The sequence below is a fragment of the Bacillus rossius genome, chromosome 12 (genome assembly GCF_032445375.1).
Source record: "Bacillus rossius redtenbacheri isolate Brsri chromosome 12, Brsri_v3, whole genome shotgun sequence".
Lineage (NCBI taxonomy): Eukaryota > Metazoa > Arthropoda > Insecta > Phasmatodea > Bacillidae > Bacillus > Bacillus rossius.
In genome coordinates, this window is record NC_086339.1 from 1543802 (window position 1) to 1571003 (window position 27202).

At 41.4% G+C, this 27202-nt stretch overlaps 1 protein-coding gene across 4 annotated transcripts in view; it reads right to left on the bottom strand.

Annotated features, from left to right (window-relative positions):
- The window catches only part of LOC134537337 (irregular chiasm C-roughest protein), a 331140-nt gene that overhangs the window by 292529 nt on the left and 11409 nt on the right, over positions 1 to 27202 (bottom strand). Inside the window, exon 1 of one of the 4 annotated variants that reach the window (XM_063377668.1) lies at positions 26282 to 26335. The exons of 2 other annotated variants lie outside the window; for them this stretch is intronic. The gene's annotated coding sequence lies outside the window, so the exon portion shown is untranslated. Of the gene's footprint in view, positions 1 to 9654; positions 9819 to 26281; positions 26336 to 27202 lie in introns of those variants that run through there. One more of the 4 variants, XM_063377667.1, reaches the window with a different exon arrangement.

Below are 27202 nucleotides of genomic sequence, written 5' to 3' on the forward strand. Positions count from 1 at the left end.
CTACCAGGCAGTAGGAGAGTGACCGCATCACGTCACCCAACCAATAGGAAGTAGAGGTTACGCAGTAAGGAATCAACCAATAGGAAGGTAGATGCGGGTAGAAAATACACAAAACATTTAAATTTTAGCGTGATTCCAATTGAACCCGCGAAATTTCCGGGTCACTAAATCAATAATAAAGTAAATATAAAATAAGCTGATAGGTTCAGCACGTGTTTAAGCCTCGGCTTTGTTGCATATTTGTTTTATTGTGATTTCGCTTTTATAATCATTGCATACAACTTCTGGATGTTAATTTTTGCGCCACACATAATCCTCAAATTTAATTTTTTCTTGTAAAAATTCTGGTAACACTTTGATTCAGTAGACTTTTTAAAATAATTTTCAATAAATATTTGGAACAAGCGAAAAAAACCCATGGCAAATGAATACAGTTACTGAACGTAAACTACTCTAGCAGGTAGATTATTTTTTTAATCAATAAGAAATAATAAAATTATATTTTAAAAAAGCATAGCCACTAAAAGGCATGTCATCGTATCAAATATTTCCGCCCTTTAGGCGGAAGAAAAAGAGAGGGAAAAAATAAGGGTGATCCCCGTTTTTTTGCGCGTCATTTTTTTTTTCGCAGCAAAAGAATGAGTTCCCTCTTTTACTATCATTATTAAATTCAGTTGGCATTTATTTCGCACACATCTGTGGGCGCGCGCAGTGTAGCGTCTCAGCGATAAAGAGTAAATCACGGCCCCCCCCCCCCTCATGGGGTTCGAGAGACGATACATAACAAACCGCTTCGCTGGTGACGAGTCACCGCTACATTAGGAGTCTGGGAATTAATGTCTTAAATACATATATATCTATGACTTTTTTTTTTACGTTCAAACCACTTTCAGAGACTGTTATTTTACAGCTCCCTTAACTCCTTTTCAAACTATCGCTGATTAAATTCGCGAAGAAAAAATATAGATATATTTTCCTGCGAGAGCAAAAAAATCTTTCGATCTATTTTTTTTTTTTTTGCTTTCGAGGTCGAGTCAAGAATAAGTGGTAGATTATACCGACGTTGCGCTCTGAAAGGCAGCAGGCATCATCAGGGTTGAGAAATGAATCGAGAGTACTGCCAGGGGACTTTATTCAGACGGCCAATTATGAGAGGCATCTTTCTACTGGCTCACATGCCAGCCAACCAGGAGAGAGCTTTTCCTGCCATTGGTTTCTGTACCGGCCAATCATGTTTGGCCTCTCGTAATTTTTTTTTTTTTAACAGGAATGACCACTTACGCAAATATACCTACAAATATAACGTTTCCAGATACAGGAGTAGAAGTAATTATTAGGGACTGGAAAAATTCGCTTTTTCGATGACCTCCAGGATAGACTACACAGTCCTCAGTATACTCGGGAAAATAACGGCTGTTCATTGGCTGCTGACTTGTGAGTCGTCTCAACTGGTTTGCCTGTCATACGATACTTCTTTGGTTGAGTGTTTCCCATTGGCCCAGTGTCATCCGGATGAACAGTGAACCAATTACAAAAGCAGCTTACAAGTATGTGTATTTGGATTTGAGCGTATCGCGAAATAAATCCGCGAATTTTTCCGGTCTCTAGTAATTATGTTATGGAGGCTATTATGACCCTGCAAACATAGTGAGGGAAGTCTTAAAATTTAAAAGAGTAGGTAATAGTCAAAAATGGCCACGGTCAAAGTGAGAGTCGATCTAACGAACCGACAACTGCAAGTGGGGCACACTAAGTGTTATAAGTTGACCTTAACATTTCGCTGTAAATGTGACTGAGGCTCAACATGCGTGGATATCATACTCCAGAATATATATCATTTTTTGACAGGTGCCTTAGCGGACATTCATACTTTGAGAGATGAATATTTCGTTCTGATAAAACAAACACTGTACCAATAGTTATTTATTAATTATTCAAACATAATCTTCGATCGTAGTCCGAATGTTCGGTAAGGCAACTTTCAAAATAGGGTCACATTATCTGGAACAGAGTGTATTTCTTGTGTTGTTTAACAGTAGTCAATGTTTAGGGCCACGATTATTAAGTGGATTTTTTACATTTCAGGCTATACTTAACTGCTCTATGGATAATAAAACCATTTAAATGCGTTAATTGGCCGGCTATACTCAGCTGCCGTGTAGTGTGTTTATTGGTGCATACCAAGGGGAGCTAATTGTTTTCTTATTTTGGACTGAGAGTGTAAAGACAACTTTAGTCCAATCATTAAAGAAAAAGGAGATCTATAAATGAGTTTGGAGACTACTTTGATACCTTATTAATATGCGACATCATTGTGTCTGAATCTGCAATTGTTCTGTATATTTGGCTGTCATTTAACACTGTAGTATTCTACTTCTAGAGGATACGGAAATTTCGCGGATTTTTCCCATCCTAAAGTAGACAGAATTTCTTTGATGATTGAACTGCAATTGTTTCGACACTTCCCTCTACGACTGTGGGCAAATTATCTACCAGCTAGCAGTAGACAGCCCGAATCAAGTTAACCATTTTAAATAAGGTGATTCGCATAAATAAACCAGCGTATAGGAAAACAAATTGTGAGCATATTTACCATTGGACTGTCAGTTTAAGCCACACCCCAAATGAATCCACCAAATCTCCAGGTCCCTAACCGTAACTGACGAGACGCGCCCTACACCGTTAAAAATGTTCACCTTCAATTTATGGGGAACGCTTGTTTATAATTAATTATCCAGGGATCTCCCGAAATTTACGAACATCATCTTGAACTGACGCACACTGAGATCACTATTTTAGAACACGAATCCAGAAGAAATTTATTTGCTGTATTGATAGGGACTGGAAAAATTCGCGAGTTCAATGACCTCTAGGATAGACTCCACGATTCCCTACATATTCGGGCAAATGCCACATGCTCATTGGCTAATTACTTCTAAGACCTGTCAACGAGAATGCTTCCGATTCGATACTTCTTTGGTTGAAGGTTTTGCACTGGCTCACAAGTCCTTGACATAAACTGTGACACAATCACAGAAGTAATATGAAGGTACAGCTGTTTGGATCCTAGCATAAAGCATAACGAATTCGCGAATTTTTCCAGTCTCTATGTATTAACAAAACATTTTTTTAAAAAAGAGTTAAGTCTCCATACAGCCGAGGTGTGTGTGTGTTGTTTGTTCAGGACGAAACATACAGCTCGGAAGTCGAAATAACGGAGTTTATTTGCGGTAACTTCTGCGCTAAAAAAAAAGTCCGTGAATTTGCTGTAATTTCTGACCGCGCGGGGCTGGCTCCGCAATGCCACCGGCCAGGGAGGGCAGGGGGTAGTGGGAGTGGGAGAGCGGGGAGGGGGTATTGTTCGCTGAATATAACGTCGGGGCTTGGTGTCTCCCGGCGGACCGCCTCCCAGCGCGTGAATAATTAAGTCCGGCATTAATTAGTCGCTTCCCCGACGCGTGCGTCAAATATCAATAACGTTCGCCCCGCCCCCCCCCCCCCGCCCCCAGGGACACGCTGGGGGGGGGGGGTAAGGGGGAGGGGTAGAGCCCTGCAGCCGTGATCTCCAGGCGTCGCGCGCGACCTGGTCAGCTGCGGTCAGATGGGCTGCCATTCAAATACGTTTTGCCCTTCTTTTTTTTTGTTACTTCAGTGATTTCGCCACAGTTTATCTAAAGGACTCTGGGGCCAATGAAAAAAAAAAAAACCTTCGACAAAAGAAATACCGAATCGTAAATATCGCAGTTAATCGGTGTCACGATCCAGTTGCCAATGAGAAAAAACGTAATTTGCCCGAGTGCATGAGCGGATCATGGAATCAAACCTAAAGGTCAATTAAATCGCGAATTTTCCCTGTCTATGGTTATGGTTTATATATTCTATTACATTCTCGTGCATGAATGGAATATACAACACTTCCCTAAAGTTGCTAAATACTACTCAAAATAACATGACCGACTTTTCATTCAAATGATTTATCTGATAAGCAACAGCCATGGTGTATTCTGTAATGAAATAACATTTATATGGATAGCTGATATTTAGGGGCATGTAATTTTTCGCGAGATGATCTGATCCCTCACTAGGACAGCAGTAAGGTATGCCCGCGCTAGCGACTGTAATTGTCGGCCGTCTGCAAGAGAAGTCATTGCCCTGTTTGGCTGGGCCATTCGGGAGACGTTTGCTTGCGCTAGGATTGATGTTCTGACAGAAGACATGCGCCTGAAATAAACCCAGTCAACCAAGAAACACAGACAATGTTACACAGTTTTAACACACAGCTGGTCTGGAAATCATTTCGTAAAAACATACATGCCCCTAATGATGTTTCAACTAGCTTGTCGAAACTTTAAGCCAGAGGCATATCAATATATCATGAAAGCTAGGTATTATACATGCAATACATTATTTTTTTTAAATAATAAATTTATATTTAATGTTTGATTAACGCTAAAGCGAAAAATATTTCCCAATTCGAAGAGCTCCAAAACAAACTTGTTTTATTTAATTAACGAACGACCCTGGATTAAAACTTGGCGAATGTGTGTTTGAAACTTTATAAACCGCTGTAAAAAAAACCACCGTCCACGCATGTGACATTTTCCACGTTATTTCATTCCCATGAAATCCGGGGATTTTAATTACACTTTACAGCTCGTCGCAATGTTTGATTAAACTAGGCAGGGGACGCCCACAATTCGATGCGGACGCAATAAATAAACGGTAACGCACAAACAGGTGATTATAAATAATAACAGAAAAAAAAATCCCTTACAGTTGTGAAAGCAGGGTCGAGAACCTGAACACACTAGCACTATACTTGGTCCAACCAGACGACGGCTGCAGTTTGTGCCACGTAACTTGTCTCACAAAGCGGCACCAGCCAATTGACACTTCCAAAGTAACACATGATGTTTGTCGACAAGCAACGTCAATCACACGAAGTTGTTTGCGAAAACTGTTAACAGCACCACAGTGGCAGAAGAATATGTCGACTTCTGGTACTACTTTTGAGAAATGTCAAATTTGAGACAATTTACACGAAGTAAGACTATAAATAGAGACTTGAATTTTTTTTTTTAATGACCGAAATCGCAAACATAGCATACATAGAGAACATCGCGAACTCAGCCTAGCTATGTGTAGCCTCACCTTTACAATTGTGGCCATGGTAAAATTTACAGTATTTAATTTTTTTCTAATTGTGGAGTTTGAAAATTCTGTACATTAGGTAATAAGTAGAGACCGGAAAAATTCACGAATTCATTGCGCGATAGGCTAAAATACAAATAGTTATTATACCTTAGTGCTGCCTCTGCCATTGGTTCACAACTCACCTGGATGACTCTGGGCCAATGAGAAACACCCAAGCAAAGATTTATCGAATCACAGGCTGCTACGCTGGAACGTCTCACAAGACAGCAGCCAAAGAGTGGGTGGCAATTGTCCGAGTGTACGTACAACTATGGAGTTCATCGTACAGTTCATTGAACCCGCGAATTTTTTCCGGTCCCTAACTATTAAATATGCGCATAGTGTGTATTTTTTTTTAAATCGTGTGCAAAGCCAGGGGATATTTAAGGAATAAGGAGATGTCGCCACCTGGGCCGACTGGAGACTGTGATTTGCGCCTGGCTGTACCAGCTGCTGAGGGGGACTGTCCCAGCCGCGGGAAGCTAAGGGGGAGCATGTGAGGACAAGTGCTCAGCCCCGACGAGACAGCACATGGCGACCCCACGCGGGGCGTCTAGTGACGAGAACCTCTCTCTCTCTCTCTCTCTCTCTCTCTCTCTCTCTCTCTCACACACACACCACTCTCCCCCCCCCCCACCACACTTACACACCGAGCTTCAGCTGCGGAGCACATGCTCAGTTTCCGGAGGGGACAACTCCCCCCTTCTCACCCCAACCGCCAATTCCAAAAACAACGTAAACTACGTCCCATCGAGCGTCAACTGCAGTTCCCAAAACTCTTGCGCTTACGTCAGGCCTGCCCTTGAGCATCATACTTCAGCTCGTTATTTTTTTTTTTTTTTTTAGCCTCACTGTTCAGCTTGCGCGCTTTTTTAGCACTGACACAAACACACATCCGCTGCACATGTCTCACGTGACTAGCGACTGTACCAGCCGCTCTCAGCGCGTACGGAACACACGCATGAGGAGAACTGGGCAGGTTGCTGAACTGGATCTTGCCATTTTCTATGTCAAATACTACTTTCTCAGCTTATAAAACTAAAGTTGTTCAAGCCTTCCAATTTTGTCGGTTAAACTGTTATTTTTAACTGGGTGACGTGAAAACGTAAGCAAATAACACGAAATAAGTCTCTGAGAAGTTTATATTAGTCTGCAGATTCGAGATTTTACTTCAAGAAGTAATTATTTTGAACTGTAGCCCTATGCCGAAATGCATGATTACTCATCTCCAGTTTAGGAAACGTAGTGGAACTAAAAAAACTGCCTGTCAACCACGTCCTGGGAATATGACCACCAATACAGGAACTCAACCTACGCCATTGTATAAATTTTTTACGGTAAATTTGCCGTACAGATTTTATATGCAATATGCCAGGTTAAAAAAACTTCCATTATACGTACTGTAAATTTTTTTCCCCCCTAAATTGAACTGATTTAATCATGCAAAATACAAATAATTGTAAATTTTACATTAGCATTAAATAAAGAGAAGTGAATAAAGTCCAATTATTGAATATTCTAATATATTTTACATAGTTTAAAAAAATTGTGCTTGGATGAAACATCAATTAAAATATAATATTATGCGCCAATTTTCGTCAAAAAAAAAACAGGTAACTCATTAACTTAGTGGGATAAAAGTGAAACTTCTTTGGCAATTCAAACCTCGATTCGTAGTGTATCGTTAAGGGGTAAAACGGCAGAGAGAGAAAAAAGAGAAAAGACATTTTTCTAAATAAACATGAAATAACGAAATTATTAGGTACTCACTTCAAAATAAGCTCAAACTCCGTTGTTTTGCCTTCTGCCCAAATACTCCCTTACTAGATGCCAGCTGGTCGGCAGGGTTCAACCTGAGCCGCACCCCGCCACGTGGAGCCCGCTCAAGGCATTCTCTGCACCGTCCGCAACATATCCTCCGACCTTTTAGCGTCAGAAACGTTTCTTAACATCGTTTATTAATAATGTTGGTAGGCTTTCACGGTCATTGTCTGAAGTAGCTTGGCTTCCGGGTTGTAGCCGTGCCCTTGGCGAATAATTTACCAACGTAGGTAACAGCTACCTGATGATGGCGACTGCAATGTCGACCGAAAACGTCGGTGAATTATTCGCCAAGGACACGGCTACAACCCAGAAGCCAAGCTAAATCGTCGTTTTACGAAAACGATGCATTAAATTCGGCCTTGAAATATTACTCAAGTCGCGCCCAAAGATGTTTCACTTTAAAAATACTCAGTATCATCTTCAAAGACGTCTTTCGTACATGCAAAAAAAACATAGTCATTTATTGTACGAAATTACAATATTTTTCTTGTAGTATTACAAACTACTTCTCAGCAAATGGTTTCCATAGTAATATTTGGTAACAATGCAATAATTTTTTTTTCTGTTTACCGCGAAAGATATGCACGAAGAAAATTGTTCTTTTTCTGCTGACATCTACATGCATTGTTATGTGTTTTTTTCTTCTGACTCGCTGAGTAAGAATAACCCAATATGGACACGAAAGTACGCCATTAGCATAGCGATGAATATCTTTAGAAAAAAGAAACTTTTCTTATTTTCAGAATTAAAGTGGCATATATTTTTTTTAATTACCCTGGCCGTTAACCACCATTCGTTAAAAGAATAAGGACTGAATACCGTGATCGTTAAAAAAAACTTCAAGATATTAATTTTTTCATAACTGGTTTTAAAATACAACCACCCTCACAATAGCCCACACAGCACCCAGCTTAACGGACCAACTATCCTGACGAAAGATTTTGGGTATTTAACTTGAAGCGCTGCAATAAAAAAATATTTTGGCAACTAAGTTGGAGAAAAATATTTTTTTTTTCTTGTAAAACTTACAGAAATGGTTTACTTTGTGATCTGACGGTAAATTCAACACAGATTTCCAAACAAAAGCAGTCTCGATAACATCAGGAGTAATAGCTTAAATAATGAACTCTCGAATTGGGGGGGGGGGGGTAATTCTCGTGACAATAATCAGCTCACAAACGCCAGCGAAATGACAGAGGTCGCTCTAGCAGTTTCACATTTCCTTCCCTGCGTTCACCCGTCGTTTTAAGGCCTTTTCTCCCCCCACCCCCCCACTCACTGCATTCGCTGCATTTGTTTTGTTTCATTCCAACTTAATTGCCGCAAGTTCGTTCCATCAGCGGGCGGGGAACATGTGGACAATGAAACGGAAATTGAAATTTATCCTCCTACCCCCCACCAACCCCCCTTTTCAACCAAAAAAAAAAATACTTGCCTGTGAGTTTTACGTGCGCAGGCTTCGTGTACGAATAAGCAGCCATAACTCCTCGGGCAAGAGGGGGCGGGGCTACGCGCCTAGGACTACAAGCATGACTCCCCCTCATTAATTTCCCTTAATCGGGCATTGTCATGCGCTCTGTTTCTCTCTCTTTTTTTGAGCACTGGCGAGATAAAAAAAGTGTTGGGGGGGGGGGGGGGATATGCAGAACGAGCCTCGGCGTTGTGGCCAACTTTTATTAACTTTCTAACCCCTCCCCCTCCCCCCCCCCCCCGGCCTCATCTTCCGCAGCTGCAGCAAAATCTCCACGACCATTTTTTTCTTCGGCCCTTGTTCACTACAAAACTCTTCCCCCCTCCCCCCCCCCCGTTCCTTAATTTTCCACCTGTCCCTTATTTTTCTCTGCTCTTTCCCCCTGGGGTAGTTTCCCTCGGGCGCCTCTTTTTTATTAAAAAAAATGGAGAGGGGGGAAGGATGGTAGGTTGAGGGGTTCCGTAAAACAAAAACACAGAGATTAGTAGGTTTCCAGATAACAAGGGGAGCCGCGCAAACCCCCCTCCCTTCACCGGCCTTTCATCGGCACCCTTCCTAGGGGTTTTCGCACAAAAACAACGTAACTCATTCAATTTTCCCTTTGAATGGAGTTTTGAAATCCCCCCCTGCCCTTGTCCCATGAGCAGGCGCGGTCCATGCATTTTGATAAAGGGGAAATTAGCAGTGTGGGCGGTGAACCGGTTATTAAAAGCGGCGCGATACAACCCCCCCCCCCCCCTCCTTTGACAGGCCATCGCCATGTGAACCCTGCCGGCGGCGATGTGTAGACCGAGTCAGTCGCTCGGGGAAGGCTGGGAGAAACCATTGCGAGGTTCCCTCCTGCAGACCTGCCCCGTGCCTGAGTAACCACTTGTTCCGGCCCTGGCAGTCCAACCATCGACACACGCCTCCAGTCTACTTTCAGGATGTCCGCAATAAACATTGATTTTACCTTTGCTTTCATTGATCGAAACTACAAATCTCGAAGAATATACATATTTTAATATAATTTACCTATTTTGCAACTTTCCGAAAGAAATCCAGCTTCCGCCGTTCCCATGGCTGGCCTATGTAATTCAAACAGAACTTCGCATACGCCATACAATAGTGTGTATGACTACGCAATAAAACAGAAAACGACCAAAGAAAAAAATGCCTTCACTGACCGGGTGACGGCAGACTGGAGCTCGACAGTTTCACCTCGGATTCCCCGTGTCTTTTCCAAGAATCTCCGAATTCTCTTGACTTTCAACTCGCCGATTTCAAACTCCCGAGATGTCACTCACGTCACAAAGTCCGGCTTCAGAGCCAGGGACGTCGAGTGACCGAAGAGTTCGTGTGACATGAAACACCTGCCAAAAGTGGACAGTCCAAAATGTTAAAAAAAAAAAAAAATTATATGTAGGGACTGGAAAAATTCGCGTATTCACTGACCTCCAGGATGGACTCCAAGATACTGTGCATACTCGGGCAAACTTCACCTGTTCATTGGCTACTGACGTGTGAGGCGTCTCAATTGGGAGACTCGTGATTCGACACCGCTTTGACCGAGGGTCTGTAATTGGCCCACAGTCCTCCAGGTTAACAGTGAACCAATAGCAGAAGTGGCATAAAAATACAGTTATTTGCATTTTAGCATGCCGTGAAATGAATCCGCGATTTTTTCTGGTCTCTATTTATATGTAATCACTTAAACGGCTATTTTAACGCACTATTCCTAACGTCTTACATTCTAAATATTAAAAAAAAAACCACACAAATTATAGTATCACTAAAATAGTGTAAATAAAACATTTGGAAATCAAAAAAATATGCGTGCGTGTATTTTAGTACTCGCGTTAGAAGTTATACTTACTTGATGTAGTAAAATATCAACTTTAATTTTGCATGGAAATAATATATAGAATTAAAATGATAAAATGACTGGAGTGATATATGTACGGTTAATAAATTAAATATAAATTAATTCAAATTAAAAATTAAATAATTACTCAATATTCATTATTAAAATAAACCCGTTTTTAAGACTAATTATTAAATTTAGTAACACAGTCGAGATAAATTGTAATTAATAATGCAAATCAATAAATGTGCTGAATGTTTGTTCTAACTTATTAATTTTAATTGTTTATTAAATAACAATGTCATAATTTATAATGCAAATAAATTATACATACGGGAACATAAACTCACTCATAAAAATACACGCGAAAAATTATATAAACACAATTTATGTCACTAATATTCACAATAAATAAATATTTTTATGATATCGACCCGTATTCAATATCAATCATTAGAGATACGGAAATTTCGCGCATTCATTTAGTCGTAAGTTAGAATGCAAACCTTCACACTCTCACACTGTGTTCATGATTGGACCGCAGTTATTTGGACACGCCCCTCTACGACCGTGAGCCAATGATGCCCAGCTAGGAGAGAAGTAAGCGAATCAGCTAGTGCCAATTAACAAGTATAAAACTGTTCTCACTAAGAAATCAACCAATGGATAAGCAAACATCGGTTGAGCACACCTATGACTTTGAATATTACCCTGAGGCCAGACGAATTCGCGAAATTTCAGGGTCTCTATCAATTACTAAAGTATAATATTTAAAAAAAATATATATTTTTTTATTTGCATGTAGTCTTTATTTCATCCTGTAAAATATTTCGTTGCATGGTGCGCACGCATCGTAAATATTTCCTACCTTAAACGGCTATTTTAACGCATTTTTTCCTAAAGTCAATTATCAAAATTAAGTATATATATGATTTTTAAGTGTTTTTAGATATAATACAATAATCAAACAAAAAACAGTAGCACTATAAAATATTAAATTAATACAATTTTATACAACCAAATGGAACCAACTTCAAATGTCAGATGAATACGAGAGTAGAGTAACAGTTTATCCTTCAGTTCTAGAAGATGTTGTGTGTAGGGGCGCCACTGCGCTGGCGAAGGGCGTAAACCCCGCGCTGTCAGACGAAACAGCCATTAATCCTGTGGAGGGTGTCCTTTTGTAGCAGGGCGCGGGCGCTTGACTGATCCGAGCCCTTTCCCCCTGCCCTTCCCTGCCGCGACCCTTCCGTCGGCCCCATTACACCAGCTCGCTCGCTCCGAGTCTCCTTCGCTCGTCAGGAACCTCCATCCTCCCTCCTCCAGCCAGGAGCCGTGGTGGTGAGACACTTTCACAGGCACGTCGAAGAGAAACCACCACAAGTTACAAAAATAACTACTACCAAAATAACTTGGAAAAACAACCCAAAGTCCAAACGATGCGAAGCACAGAGAATTCTGTGGAAGATATTAGTAGGGACTAGAGACCTGAAAAATTCGCGGATTAATTTCGTGTTATGCTAAAATTCAAATAATTATACCTTAGTGCTGCTTTTGCCATTGGTTCACTGTTAATCTGGAGGACTGAGGGCCAATTAGAGACCCTCACTCATAGAAGTGTCGAATCACAGGCCACCCAGTCGAGACGACTCACAAGTCAGCAGCCAATGAACAGTTGGCATTTGCCAGGGTGTGTAGAGGATATTGGAGTCTATACTGAAGGTCATTGAACCCGCGAATTTTTCCGGTCTCTAGTAGGGACTGTAAAAATTCGCGTATTCAATGACCTCCAGGATATACTCCACGATCCTGTGCATACTCGGGCAAACGTCACCTGTTCATTGGCTGCTGACGTGTGAGGCGTCTCAAATGGGAGACTCGTGATTCGACGCTGCTTTGACTGAGGGTCTGTAATTGGCCCACAGTCCTCCAGGTTAACAGTGAACCAATAGCAGAAGTCGCATAAAAATACAATTAATTAAATTTTAGCGTGTCGTGAAATGAATCCGCGAATTTTTCCGGTCTCTACCGATAGGCGTTCTCGAAAGACAGCTCATGTACAGGCATTTTGAGTATGGTTGTCGCACACACGCCGACTCCGAACTCCGCGCTTCTCGCACACGGACTTCGGAAAGCACCTGGAGCGGAGACGCTCGCACTGCAGTCGTCCTGCAAGACGAAGAGGGCGCTGAACGGGTTTTCCGCGCGCGAAATGAAACGCAATATCCTGTGGAGAAGCCATGTTCCGCAGAGACTACCTTGAAAGCTCGCCATCCCGTGCAAGATGAACTGCGCAGAGTGCTGTGTCGTGTGTCGTCGCCTTACGGGGCCGTCTGGTCGGGTGTGTGTGTGTGTGTGTGAGTGTAGGTGTGTGTGTGTGTGTGTGTGAGTGAGTGTTAGCGACGCTCGCTGGTGCTTCTAGCGCGGTGGCGCCTTTGAACTGGCGCGCAGTCTTCTCGTCGTGCACAGAATAACTGTGAAATCTGAGCGGTTACCGTAACATTGTATGGCCGAGAAATGAAGATAAAGGTGTGATGCAAGTCCCTTAAGTGCTTTCAAGAATCTGTACTGGTTGTTTTACGCATAAAACATACTCTGAAAACACGCGTTTTAGCCACTTTAACTCTTCTAAAAAAACAGTTGAAAAAATTAAAACCGAAATCAAAAGTACTTTTCGAGCGAGTTTTAATGCTTTTCGAAAGCAGACTCTACTCGTATATCTAGGGTAGTTTGGAAATCGCGTTGTTTTTCCCGAGATAATAACACGGGACAGGATTAACACGTATAAAAATAAACCACAAAGTACTAATACAACACACTTTGTACTTGTAAAAATATTTTTAACGTATTCAGAACGTAAACAAACACAGCCACCACAGCGGAAAATGCTCTGCTTCTATTGGTCGCACGGAGCGACGTAAACGGAAGAGCTGGGCATTGCCGAGCTGATCCGTAGGAGTGAATGTCATTGTGTATACTCCGTTCCGCGAGATCCGTCTCCGTTTGCGTCATATGTGTCCGCTTCCGTGTCATTGTATAACGGGCCAAATACGAAGATCCATCTATCTGGAACTAAGACACTCGTTTATCTGTGGCGCATTCTTCGTAGAAAAGTTTGTAAATTCACAGTAATTTTTAAACAAAGTAGCTGCAGCAATTAAGTTATCCTGTGAAACATTAAGGATTCCGTATGTATTAATTTTTTTTTAAGAATAACTATACAGCTTAACAATTTATATCCAACAGTTTATCTTTTATAGTCTTAGAAAATCTAACAAAGTTAATTAGTTACCTCGATTTGTCCAAAGGTTAAATAATAATTTTTAATATCTAACAAGTAACTTTTTGAGTACAATTAGACGTATTTTGACTTCAACATCTCCCCCTTAAACGTGTGCGTTGCTACGTATCTACTTAAAAAAAAACCATTCCACTTGAAGAGATTAATTGAATGTATGATCGGAAATGTTTTATGTTAAAATTCCTGACTACAATCTGCAATTAAAAATTGCTATCCATGTTTTTTTTTAATTAATACCAATTTTTTTCAACGCATTATTCATCAGATTCAAATACGTACTCTAAGAACAAAACCAGCCACTGCTGGGGATTTTTTTCTACGTGTTTAATTACATGATTTTCGGTAGAAAAACTTCTTGAAGAGGTAAAACGGAAGTGGTTATGAATAAAACACGACTTAATTATGAGCCACTTCACCATTTAGAACAGCGGGGAGGGCCAGGGAAAGTAGTCCGGGGAACAAGATTACAACCTGAGTGTTTGGGGGTTGTGGAGAAGAAGATAGAAGGAGGGGGGGAGGGGGGGTCCGATATCGCTACTCGTCCGCGGGGAGGCGGGAAATGAACCGTGAATGATGGCAACGAACTAAATCTCTCTCTAAATACCTCACCGCTCTAAATTGCATGAAACCAAGCCCGTAATTGCCGACGTGGGAGGAACAACGTCTTATTAGCTTATCTCTTCCCCTGCTATTACCGCTGTTGTCTCGTGATACCGATCTCTGCGAATATTATCGCCTGGATGGCAGCTATCTTTGGGCTCTCTCTGCCAGAGAATCTTCAAGATATTTCATCTTCATCGCACCATTAGATTTATTTGGGGAAATGTGCCGTATCGCACATGAAAAGTAATAAAAACAACTCTTGCTTTTATTTAAGTTTATTTATTTGCGGGGAAAAATTATCATACGACGATTATACATTGAAAAAAAAAACAGAGAAAAACCACCGTTTTCCAGCATACAACAGTGTATGTAATTATATCGCGGTTATTAAATAGCGAGTTAGTTGTATAGCGTGGGTATGGCCGCACCCTTGAATGACTTCACAACCGCCATATTGGATGACCTTTGAACTTTACCCGGCCGCCAATTTGGAATATTGTATTCTGCCGTATTGGATCTCCCCAAAAAAATTACTCTAAACATTTTTATTAAATATAGCAAAAAAATTAAAAATACATAAAAATATATTTAGTATAAATGAATTTCCATCATAAACTTCGAAAGTCGTCAAATTAAAAAAATATATTTAATAAATTTTAAATATACACTGTTATGTGATACTCGAGATATTATTTCCCAGTTATTTTACACAAACAAAAAATTCAGTCAACTTCAGACAAGCGTGGTAAAAATCTATGTTCAATAAAAGCAGTCCTAATCACGCACATAAAAAAATTAAATGTAGAAAGTATTTCATTTATAATGCTTAATTACACACGTAGTTTTAACTGTATCCAGATTTAGCACAAAAAAAGTTTTTTTTTTCCCCTATTCGCCTTTCGGGTCATTCCACTCGATACTTGAAGCCGTATTTTCTAGGTTAAGCCGTTAAGTCCACACAGGTCCTGAATTACGATGAGGTGTAGGTACAACCAGCAGACGGCCGTTCGGAACAAATCGATTATAATAGTCGACACCAGCAGGCTGGAGACTTTTCCCCCTTTCTCGCACACTCTCTCTCTCTTTCTGCGAATGTATCGTGAGTAGGCTTAGCTCCCGTGTCTACCAGGCGAATAAAAAAAAAGAAGAATAAGAGCGGCGGGACAAGGGGGGGGGGGGAGTTGCGGATTTTACTGTTACTGCCAGGAATTGCGAAACTAGTTTCGCGAAATTACAAACCCTCTCGGAGAGGCAATCAAACCAAGGAGAACAACCGGGGACGATAAAAGGGTCGCAATTAGCGATATCCTCGCGCGTGCGGGTGCACGGGGCCGGCCAGGCTTACCAACCCCGCAGCGCGAAAACAACCGAGCGAGGCAATCCCTTCGCGTCCGCCTCGTCAGAGGTGTGTGTGTGTTAGCGAGGCGGGACTAGCTGGTGCTTCTAGCGCGGTGTCTCCTCTGGACTGGCGCGCAGTCTTCTCGTCGTGCATATGAGCGGCGACCGTAACATTACATGGCGGAGAAATTAAGATAAAGGTGTAATTCAAGTCCCTTAAGTGGTTTCAAGAATCTTTACTAGTTGTTTTACGCCTTAAAATTACTCTGAAAACATGCGTTTTAGCCATTTTAACTCTTCTAAAAATACAGTTTAAAAACTTAATCCGGAATCAAAAGTACTTTTCGGCCCTCAACGAACTCTTAAATGCTTTTCGTAAGTAGACCCCACTCGGATATATTGAGTAGTTTTTAAATCGCGTTGTTTTCCCTGAAGTTCTGCACACCGATGTGTGTGTGCCCGGGTGGGCGGGGGCCTTAAGCCCGACGGACGACGCCGGGCAGACATGTCACAGGTCGGCGCGCGTGCGCATGCGTCGCTCGGAGACTCCGCGCGCGATGTCAGGAGACGCCATGTTGTGACGTAGTTGAAGTTTCCTTTTTTTTTTTTGACGTGATAAAGTCTTTTAAATCGATGAACGCCGGCTGCACGCACGAAAAAAAGCATGACTCATTGTCACGTTCCGCCTGAGCCGAGCGTGCAAGAACCGGCCAACCCCCACCGCGCGAGAAAATCTTCTATATAACCAAACAGGTTAAGGCGGGCTTTTTAACAGCAGCAATTTAAAAATTTTTATTTATTTGTCCAATTTCGCCATTTTAAATTAACAATTTATTGACATTGATTTTATTTCAGTTTATTTCTATAACTTATTGTTCGTGATTATATTTAAACAAATTATTTAAATTAAATTAGCAAAAACTGTAAATATTATTTGAAGATTAAAAAAGTATTCTATTTTACATCAATGTTTTCTTGTGACGTCATCGCGTAAAATTATCGTCCCTAAACCGACTTTACAGACAAACCCCCCCCCCCCTTTTTTTTACCACGCCAAAAAAAATATTGCGAAGATGGTGCTTCACCACGTCTGATTATGGTTAGAATATCCGTCGTTAAACACAGTCACCTTCACAAAATAATAGTCCTTCAAAGCTGCTTCCACGATGCGAACACTACACTGCAGCCAACCAACAGACCATTAGCTGAAGCAAAAAAATAAACGGCTTCGCCCGTTTACCACGTGACAAGGCAGACGAGGCCAGCCGCAGTGTTGACGGGTGGGCATTTGGACAGTCACCTCGTGTGAGGAGCTCCACTCAGGGTCGTATAAATAGAGGCTCGGAAAAATTCGCGGGTTCAATGACCTGCAGGATGAACTCCATAGTTCTACGTACACTCGGTCAAATGCCACCCACTCATTGGCTGCTGTCTTGTGAAACGTCCCAACGTAGCAGCCTGTGATTCGATAAAGCTTTGGTCGGGCGTTTCTCATTGGTCCAGGTGAGTTGTGAGCCAATAGCAGAGGCAGCACTGAGGTATTACTATTTGTATTTTAGCCTATCGCGAAATGAATTCGCTAATTTTTCCGGTCTCTACGTATAAATAGAGGCTCGGAAAATACCGCGGATTCGTCTGGCCTCAGGGTAGACTTCAAAGTCATAGGTGTGCTCAACCCGTGTTTGCTTTCCCACTGGCTGATTTCTTAGCGAGAACTTTTTTTTTAATCCTTGTTAACTGACACTTCCTGATTCGCTTACTTCTCTCCTAGCTGAACATCGTTGGTTCACGGTCGTAGAGGGGCGTGTCAGGATAACTGCGGTCCAATCACGAACACAGTGCGAGAGTGTGAAGTCTTGCATTCTAACTTGCAAATAAATGAATGCGCGAAATTTTCGTACGTCTGCAAGGCTCGGCCTCAAACGCCATGTTTTTTTTTTCACTTTTTTCGTCATTACCTTTAATTAAAGAGCTATTTTTTATATTTTACTCGATACTTCCTTTGTATTTGTTGTTCTGTCACAATTTTTGCAATAGATATTCACGTAGTGTATTTTTATAGATGTAAAAAAAAAGTCGAGCCAGTGATAGTTAGGGACCGGAAAAATTGGCGGGTTCAATGAACTGTAGGATGAACTCCATAGTTCTACGTACACTCGGACAAATGCCACCCACTCATTGGCTGCTGTCTTGTGAGACGTTCCAGCGTAGCAGCCTGTGATTCGATAAAGCTTTACTTGGGTGTTTCTCATTGCCCAGAGTCATCCAGGTGAGTTGTGAGCCAATAGCAGAGGCAGCACCGAGGTATAACGATTTGTATTTTAGCCTATCGCGAAATGAATTCGCGAATTTTTCCGGTCTCTAGTGATAGATAATAATTACGAAGACTTACGTGAACTTTTACACCGACTGCATTTCACTAAGTGAATATATTTTGAAGATATTTGTGACAGAAGAGCAAATGGAAGGGAGGTATTGAGTTAAAACTATAATAATATCACCTAAGTAAAAGTAATTTTTAAAATCAATGGCGTACGAGACAGAGTCTGAAGGGATTTTTGTGCGAATATTAAAATTTCTATCTATTGCCTTCAGCAACGACATGCAGTAGTTGGGTAACAGACTTTCCGCTGTTTTAAACCACAATTTACAAGGGAAAAAAGTTTTAAACGCTGCAGTAGTTATCGCGTTATCAATAAAGATATATTGCGACAGACAGGTGAACAAATATTTTTCCTCATGCAAACATTTTATATTTGATTTCTACTTAAACCCTACACACATAATTCTCGTTACAATATCATCGTATGTATAAATGATGTTTCTTAAATTACTCAGCAGATATGTATGTAAAATTGTCGCGTTCCATTAATAAAATTTAAGCTAATCATTTGTATATAAAATACACGTAAGCGATCAATACAGAATTTTTAATGTTTAGTGGATTGTTCGTAACTTCTGCAAAAAAATTCATTTTTCGACTAGTACAGTCAACATGGAAGAGAGAAACATTTTTGTTATACTTATAGTTCCTTTCCAACCCCCCCCCCCCCCCTTTTTTTTTCCACTCATTTTCAACACAGTCACAATACAACCCAAAACAATATACAGCACAATCCCTAAAAGAAAGGATCAATTACGTTATGGTTAATAAGCTGACATTTAGTAGCCCAAATTAAATATGCCTTGCCAATTATCACAAGTAAAAAAAAAGTGAAACATATCACAGAGTAATTTTTGAAGAGGCAAATATGAAATTCTGCTTTTGATTGGTTGTCTGGCCAACCGACAGTAAAATCGGGCGCATCAGTCCCACGTCATTTTCATTTTAATTGGATGTTACATCCTCGATTCTGTTTTTGATTGTCCGTTTATTTCACTTTTTTTCCCTAAAGGAAAACATTACATGTTTAACACATACCTGTTCGGATAGTGTAACATACAAGCTAACACAACAAACTAAAATAAAAGGAACTTTAAATTAATTTAAACGTAATAATGGCAGGTAACACAAAAATAAATTAAGAAGAGAAAGATAATCCTGTCATTTCCTGAAAATTGTCGATCACTGCACATTGTACACAATAAAACGTATTATTTTACTGTGTGTAACCTAATATAGTCCGTACGTACATTTAATTATTTATTGTTATAGACAGGAGAATTTCGGGGATTCAAACTACGAACAGAAAAAAATACCAATACGTTTGCTATTGAGCGGCTGCTGCTATTGGCCCACAGTTCATGTGGAGGGCTCTGGCCCAATCAGCAACCCTCAAGCACAGAAGCATGGAATAACGGGCAACACAGTCACATGTCTCCCGTGTCATCAGCCAATGAACACGTGGCTTTCACCCGAGTTTCCAGAGGCCTGTAGTGTTAAACCTAAAGGTTAACGAACCCAAAATTTCTTTCTGTCCTTACACTGTAAAAAAAATGGGTGCGTGTACTTATTTATGCAGCTGTGTTATTTTGAGGGTGATGACATTAATTATAATTCAATTCAATTAAAATAAAAAATGGAAAAATAATTTAAATACCTCGTATGTAAATTAAATGTGTTTTTGACAGTATTAATTACAAAATACATTGTATTTTTGCAGCTGCATAGTCGTAAATTTACTCTTGACAAATATTATGCACTTTTACACGTATTGAGTTTTTATATACAAACATAGTGTACGGCAAAAATGTAGGACAATGATTAGTTTAGCACTTTTTTGCATGTGTAATTTCACATATAGGTAAATCCATAGGTGTGATTCAACAAAAACAGATGTACATTGTGTATTTTTACCGAAGCATGTAGCAAAATATTTTTAATGGAAATATTCATGTGAAACTACACCAAATTTAGGTACTGTTTTCTTTCAAGACTATACGAAGGAAAAAAAAGTGAAATTACTGAAAGTTTGTATATAAAGTCTAGCGTTTTTTTACAGTGTAATTAATATTCAAGTACACGCACTAACAGTTACCTACCTAGTAATTTTTAGATTACTCTTCGGATTTCCATTTATTTTAAAATTTCCGCGGGTTAGTGATCCTCAGCCTCAAACTGTGACATGAGCCTCCAGCGCGAGCGAGCTAACGCGCTGTCGTCAGTGAAGCAGCCAGACAACCCGTGGCATTTAGAAGAGAGGAAAAGTTCAAATCGTTTAATGGAAACATTTACAATGTCCGGACGAGAATCCCTCTTTTTTTTTCAAAGGAGAATTGTTATTTTGTGTTTATCGAAATGAAAATACCGATACATGTTTTCCACGCGGCCGATGTTCATACACACGTAAATAATTATGAAAGAAAAAAACATACAAAAAATACTACCACGCTCTAAATTTAAAATAATCCTAACACCACCAAATAAGTGATATTTTGCTGCAAATGTGTTAAACTGCGCCGCTTCACTCCGTAAAGCTGGTAAACGTAGGAAACGCAACAGCGGAAGGACGTAACACGCAACAACCGCAATAACACTACCGGGGGTTTATAAAGAGCACCTAAGTCGCAATACGTCACCAACCCTACAGCTTGAAACAGTAAAACTGCAGAAACTATTTTCTTCATTGGTATTATTTTCACAAATGAATAAATTATTAATTTAATTCAAAACAGTAATTTGTTTTCACTTTGCTATATTTTAATATGCGAAAACGTGATCAAAAATTAATCAAACCATTCTGTACACGTTAGGTCTGCATCATTAAAAAGTTTTCGAAAGACTTCACTTGAAATAAAGAAGGCGGAAACGCAAGTCGAAACGCTAGAAGCTGAAAGTTGGCCCGGTACATGTAACATCTTATTTAAACTTTTGCATCTTGCGTTTTTTGTGTTCTTTCGTATTTTACATAGTTCATAAACCCGGCCAAAAAGTTTATTTTAATGAATAATCTTCACTAAAATATCCTGTTGAAAATAATGTTTTAAATCAACCTGCCAAGCTGCAAGGATCATTCAAAAAGCCTGATGATATCTGCTGTCCCTCATATGGGCGCTCTGTGGCGGCAGATAAAGGGTAGAGGGGGGGAAGGGGAAGGGAATCTCTCTCGAGGGATATTACCCGTGTGCGCCAGTCAGTTTTGCCAGACGAAGCCGAATTCAAGTACACGAACCCAGATTACTGCGGCTGCACACGACACCCGAGGAGATCAGCTCAGGTGCGCAAATGTACCCGAATTTAGGAAAAATAAAAAAAAATATATTAAAAAAATATATTACACAACATACACTTCAAATGAAAAACCAATTTGCCTTTGCCCTTAACGCACTGACATAAAACACCCCTCGCTTTTCTGAAAACAGTGTCGGCTACACTGTTAAAGCACAATACCAATTTAAGTTGCCATAATTATATTACAGGTAATATTTACACCAACTTTGAACCTAAAAATACCTTTTTACAAATTTGGCTGGAATATTAGTATTACACGTTTACTTTATAATCCCCCCACCCCCTCCAAAAAAAAACAGCATTTTAAAATCCTACGCACGGGCCTTAGCAGTAGAGCCTATATTACATTTAAACTATAAAATTAGAAGTTGTCGCGCTATTATGAGATTGAACAGAACAGCGTTTGATGATATTTGTTTTAAAAGAATACAGCGATATTTTGTTTTCATACATGTTTTGTGTATAGGCTATGTACCTGAATGACACCCGAACTGACAACTTGACGGCCCTGAAAGTACCCGAGTTGTGTGTGCCGTGGCTGGCAACACTGGTCTGAAGGGTCAGAGTCCCGCCCCCTGGGGGCGAGTGGGGGAGGGGGTTGTTATCTGCGCCCTCCCTGGGGCGGCAGTAGGGCTTATCTCCGCGGCGCGCGCAGACAGATAACTCCCGCCCCACCGCCCACTGCCCTTCTCGCCACACCACCGCGAGGACCTAACAACAAGTTGCGAGAGGTTCATACACCTGCCCACCAGGGCACACAGAAGATACCCCGCGATTCCCGACCCCGGGCACTCGTTGTCTCTTCTAAATGTCTTCAAGCGCGTGTCAGTTGCATACGAGATATAACTAGGGACCGGAAAAATTCGCGGGTTCAATGACCTGCAGGATGAACTCCATAGTTCTACGTACACTCGGCCAAATGCCACCCACCCATTGGCTGCTGTCTTGTGAGACGTCCCAACGTAGCAGCCTGTGATTCGATAAAGTTTTTGTCGGGCGTTTCTCATTGGCCCAGAGTCATCCAGGTGAGTTCTGAGCCAATGGCAGAGGCAGCACTGAGGTATAACTATTTGTATTTTAGCCTATCGCGTAATGAATTCGCGAATTTTTCAGGTCTCTAGATATATCATATTTATATGGTAAACATTCTCCTAACATTGCATACCTAGGGGGACGGGAAAAAAATTCTGCCGATTCATTTCGTCACAGGATAGAATTCAATATTGTGTGCACACCATCCGCTATTGTCGCACAGTTTATGGGGAACACTCTTGGCCAGTGGGAAACCGACTTGAATGCTCCTCAGTTGAGACGTCACACCAGTCGGCAGCCAATGAGCAGGTGGCATCTGCCCGGGTTTACAGAGGACTGTGCAGTCTATCCTGGAAGTCCTTGGATCCGCGAAATTTAACCGGTCCTTGTTCCGTCACAGTTTTAGAGACAGAGCCATCGTTAGGGACTGGAAAAATTCGCGTTTTCGATGACCTTCAGGATATACTACACAGTCCTCAGTATACTCGGGGGAGAATAACGCCTGTTGATTGGCTGCTGACTTGTGAGTCGTCTCAACTGGTATGCCTGTGATGCGATACTTCTTTGGTTGAGTGTTTCCCATTGGCCCAGAGTCGTCCAGATGAACAGTGAACCAATAACAAAAGCAGCTTAAAGGTATATGTATTTGGATTTTAGCGTATCGCGAAATGAATCCGCGAATTTTTCCGGTCTCTAGCCATCGTTTCCAGCTGGAAGCTGCAGACGGAGCTGTGTTGGGCGGTGGACAGCGGCGGCGGCGGCCAGCACTGACCAGTGACCCGCCCCCGGGGGCGGCACACCGCCTCCACGCCGCCTCCACGCCGCCGCCGTCCTGCAACCCTGGAGACCTGGGTAGGCACTTCCTGCGCGCGAGAGCAGTCGTGCCGAGAATACTTGGGGGGTCACAGTCTGGTCGCTGCCTCGAGTGTGTGTGTGTGAGGGGGGGTATAAGAGCTTGCTACCCCTGCAGGGTGTCCCATAAGGACCTATATCCACCCTCCCCCCCCCCCTCCACCCGCAATAACCCAACTGATATCGCTAGCCTGCACTCAAGGTATTGTTCCTGCATCACCCGGCTCTCTCTCTCTCTCTCATACACTCACACACACACTAGCGACCCCTGCGACCTACTAATGTGGCATCATCTAGCTACAATAAGTAAGTACTTACTTATGGGTAGAGACCGGAAAAATTCGCGGGTTCAATGAACTCCAGGTTAGACTCCACTGCACTCTACACACCCGGGCAAATACCAACTGTTCATTGGCTGCTGACTTGTGAGTCGTCTCGACTGGTTGACCTGTGATTCGACACTTCTATGAGTAAGGGGTCTCTAATTGGTCCTCATCACTCAAGATTAACAGTGAACCAATGTAAGAAGCAGCACCAAGGTATAATTATTTGAATTGTAGCATTTCACGAAATGAATCCGCGAATTTGTCAGGTCTCTACTTATGGGTAGGGGCAGGCGTTTTTCGCGAAAATATCTGAACGCTTATTAGACTGCAACAAGGTATACCCGCACCTGTGGTTTATTCCTCGCGATTGGCGGCCGTCTGCGAGAGAAGTCGTTGCCTTATTGGACCGAGCCATTCAGGACGCGTTTGCTTTCGCACTGAATTACTGTGATTGGTGTTGTTACAATCGATATGTATCTGAGAGGAACCTACCCAATCACGAAACACAGACGATGCTACAGTGTTTTAACATTCAGCTAGTCTCGAAATCTTTTCGCGAAATCAGCATGCCCCTACTTATGGGTATCAAGTTTATCCGGTGTTTAAAAAAAAATATATTAATACATAAACGTACTGCCCATAAATAAACAATTTTAATTTTAAAAAATTGGTATTGTGAGTCACCGTTTGAAGATAGACATATATGCTATTGCAGACTTTTCTGTGGGCCTCATTTTTTAAGACCTACAATTTATTTGATTTTTCAGTCATGTTTAAATCAGTGTAAGCCTTTAAAAAAAACACCCTTTTACGACTTGATTACAAAACATCGAGATTTCTCTACTAACTTTAAATTTAATATGCATGCGTTATACGCACAAAAATTCCTGAAGATATTCACTAGATGACGGTGAAAACCACATCAAAGTCCATTTTTGGAGTTTAGAAGTAAGAAAAAAAAAACAGCGCGGATAGTGACTTTCGTGTTATGTATTTGTATTGACTTTGTATTTGTGTTATATATTAATACATTATATCAAAAGATGTCATTACTAGAGACCCGGAAATTTCGCGCATTCATTTAGTCGCAAGCTAGAATGCAAACCTTCACACTCTCGCACTGTGTTCATGATTGGCACGCAGTTGTTTGGACACGCCCCTCTACCTCCGTGAGCCAATGATGCCCAACTAGAAGAGAAGTAAGCGAATCAGGTAGTGCCAAATAACAAGGATAAAAATGTTCTCGCTAAGAAATCAACCAATGGGAAAGTAAACATGGGTCGAGCACACCTATAATTTTGAATTCTACCCTGAGGCCAGAAGAATCCGCGAAATTTCCGGGTCTCTAGTCAATACATTATCATGCAAAAAATACCTGTCCTTAACCATAAGCAATCAATGCAAAAATTTTACCATTGAACTTGCACGGACGAGCTACATCTCGAATAATGAGCTAACTGCGTCTCCCGCGTCACTCTGAACAAGGTAAGCCCTGGTCATTGCTGAGGCGAGCCCTCGGCGGGGATACGACACGCCCCTCCAGCCACGCCCACAGTCCGGCATCCCCTCCAGCCACGCCCCACAGTCCGGCATCTCTGTCGCTCGCCGCAAGCAGTGACGGCGGAACAACTCCGCGAGGACAGGCCGAGAAAAGCGAGCAGCCATCATTTCCACATCCCACTCGTGCGTCGGGGCGAAACAGACTGATCGCTCATTACACCGCCCGCGGCCGGCGATTGTTCTCTCGTGATTGTCTGATCGTCAGCACAAGATCAGTCATCGCCCTGTTCTGTTTGGCCGGGCCATTCAGCGACGCGTTTGCTTCCGCGCCGGATGGCTGTGATTGGTGTGCCGACTGCAGACACGTAGGTACCTGTCTGAAATAACCCCCAGCCAACCACGAAACACACGACAATTCTTCAGAGTTTCAACACGCAGTTTGGTCTGGAAATCTTTTCGCGAAAAATACATACAAAATAAATTTAGCTGTCACAAATAATCTATTTCGTAGACTCTAAACAACTACTTTCTGTCAAAACAAAATATTTTTATATGATCACAAAATTAGAGTATTTAGATTTTTCTTTCGTTTTAAACTTTTAATACTTGCAGTACTATTATCGCACGTACTACAACACCGTCAGTCTGTCTGTTGGTCCCAGTGCGCTACAATGCAGCAAATGAACCTTTATTTTAAAAATAAAGGCCGGTGCGCAGACTTCAGAAGACACCACGCGATTTGAAGACTGCTCAGGATATCCGAGTGGTGTCTGTTTACGAAAATCTGAGAGCGAATCGGTGGTTTTTGTTTTCTTTTTTAAACTGTATTTTTGGGGGAGAGAAAAGGGCGAAAACGCGGGTTTTTTCAGAATATTTTTTTTGGACATGAAACGCCCGGGAAATATTCTTGAAAGCACCCAAGGGACATATATTTATTGTGAATATAGTGATATAAATAGTGATTATACATGTTCAAGTGTATTTTGAAATATATATTTAAGTTATTTTTCCGTATGTATAATTTATTTGCATAGTAATTTATACATTATTACATTATTTATTAATAAATAATTAAAATTAAATATTTATAATAAACATTCGATATATTTGTAGATTTGAATTGTTCTTTTAAAATTTATTTCAATAGTTTTACTAAATTAATTTAATTTTATAAACTTGTTTATATTAATAGTGAATACTGAGTGTATATTTGATACATTTTTGTAAAAAATAAATCTCAAAATAGTTCAGTGTCTTAATTCATAGCGACCGGAAAAATTCGCGGATTCATTTCGTGATACACTAAAATCCAAATACACATACGTACCTGTTAAGCTGTTTTTGTTATTGGTTCACTGTTCATCCGGACGACTCTGGGCCGATGGGCAACACTCAACCAAAGAAGTATCGTATCACAGGCAAACCAGTTGAGACGACTTACAAGTCAGCAGCAGCCAATTAACAGGCGTTATTGTGCCCGAGTATACTGAGGACTGTGTAGTCTATCCTGGAGGTCATCGAAAACGCGAATTTTTCCAGTTCCTATTAATTCGACGCGTGCACGGTTTGTGGATGCTGCAAGAGCGTCGCGACGCCCGGCGACCTTCGAGGGTCGACCCGCCCCGAAATAGTCGCCGCCAGAGTCGCCGCCCTTCAGCCGTGGGCGCAGCTCGCTGCGCGCATGCGCGGCGCGCGTTCCTTCAGCGCTCCTAGGCCGGGGGGGGGGGGGGGGGGTGACACACGACACTGCTCGTCTGTCTCGGGGAGGAACTCGTTAAGTGGTAAAATAGGAAATAGAAATGAAAAAAAAAACATAAACCCACAGAAAACAAGCCTAAAACAACTCATGTCAAACAGATAAACCCAACGATGAACCTAAATAATTATTAGAGACCCGTGAATTTCGCGGATTCATTTCGTGTTATGCTAAAATTCAAATAATTATACCTTAGTGCTGCTTCTGCCATTGGTTCACTGTTAATCTGGAGGACTGGGGGCCAATTAGAAACCCTCACTCCTAGAAATTTACGAATCACAGGCCACCCAGTCGAGACGACTCACAAGTCAGCAGCCAATGATCAGTTGGAATTTGCCCGAGTGTGTAGAGGATATTGAAGTCCATCCTGGAGGTCATTGAATCCGCGAAATTCACGGGTCTCTAATAATCATTCCTATTATGTACTAAACAACGACGACAGAACGGACGAACACATTTGAACTTAAATATCAGACAGCAGAAGAATTCCGT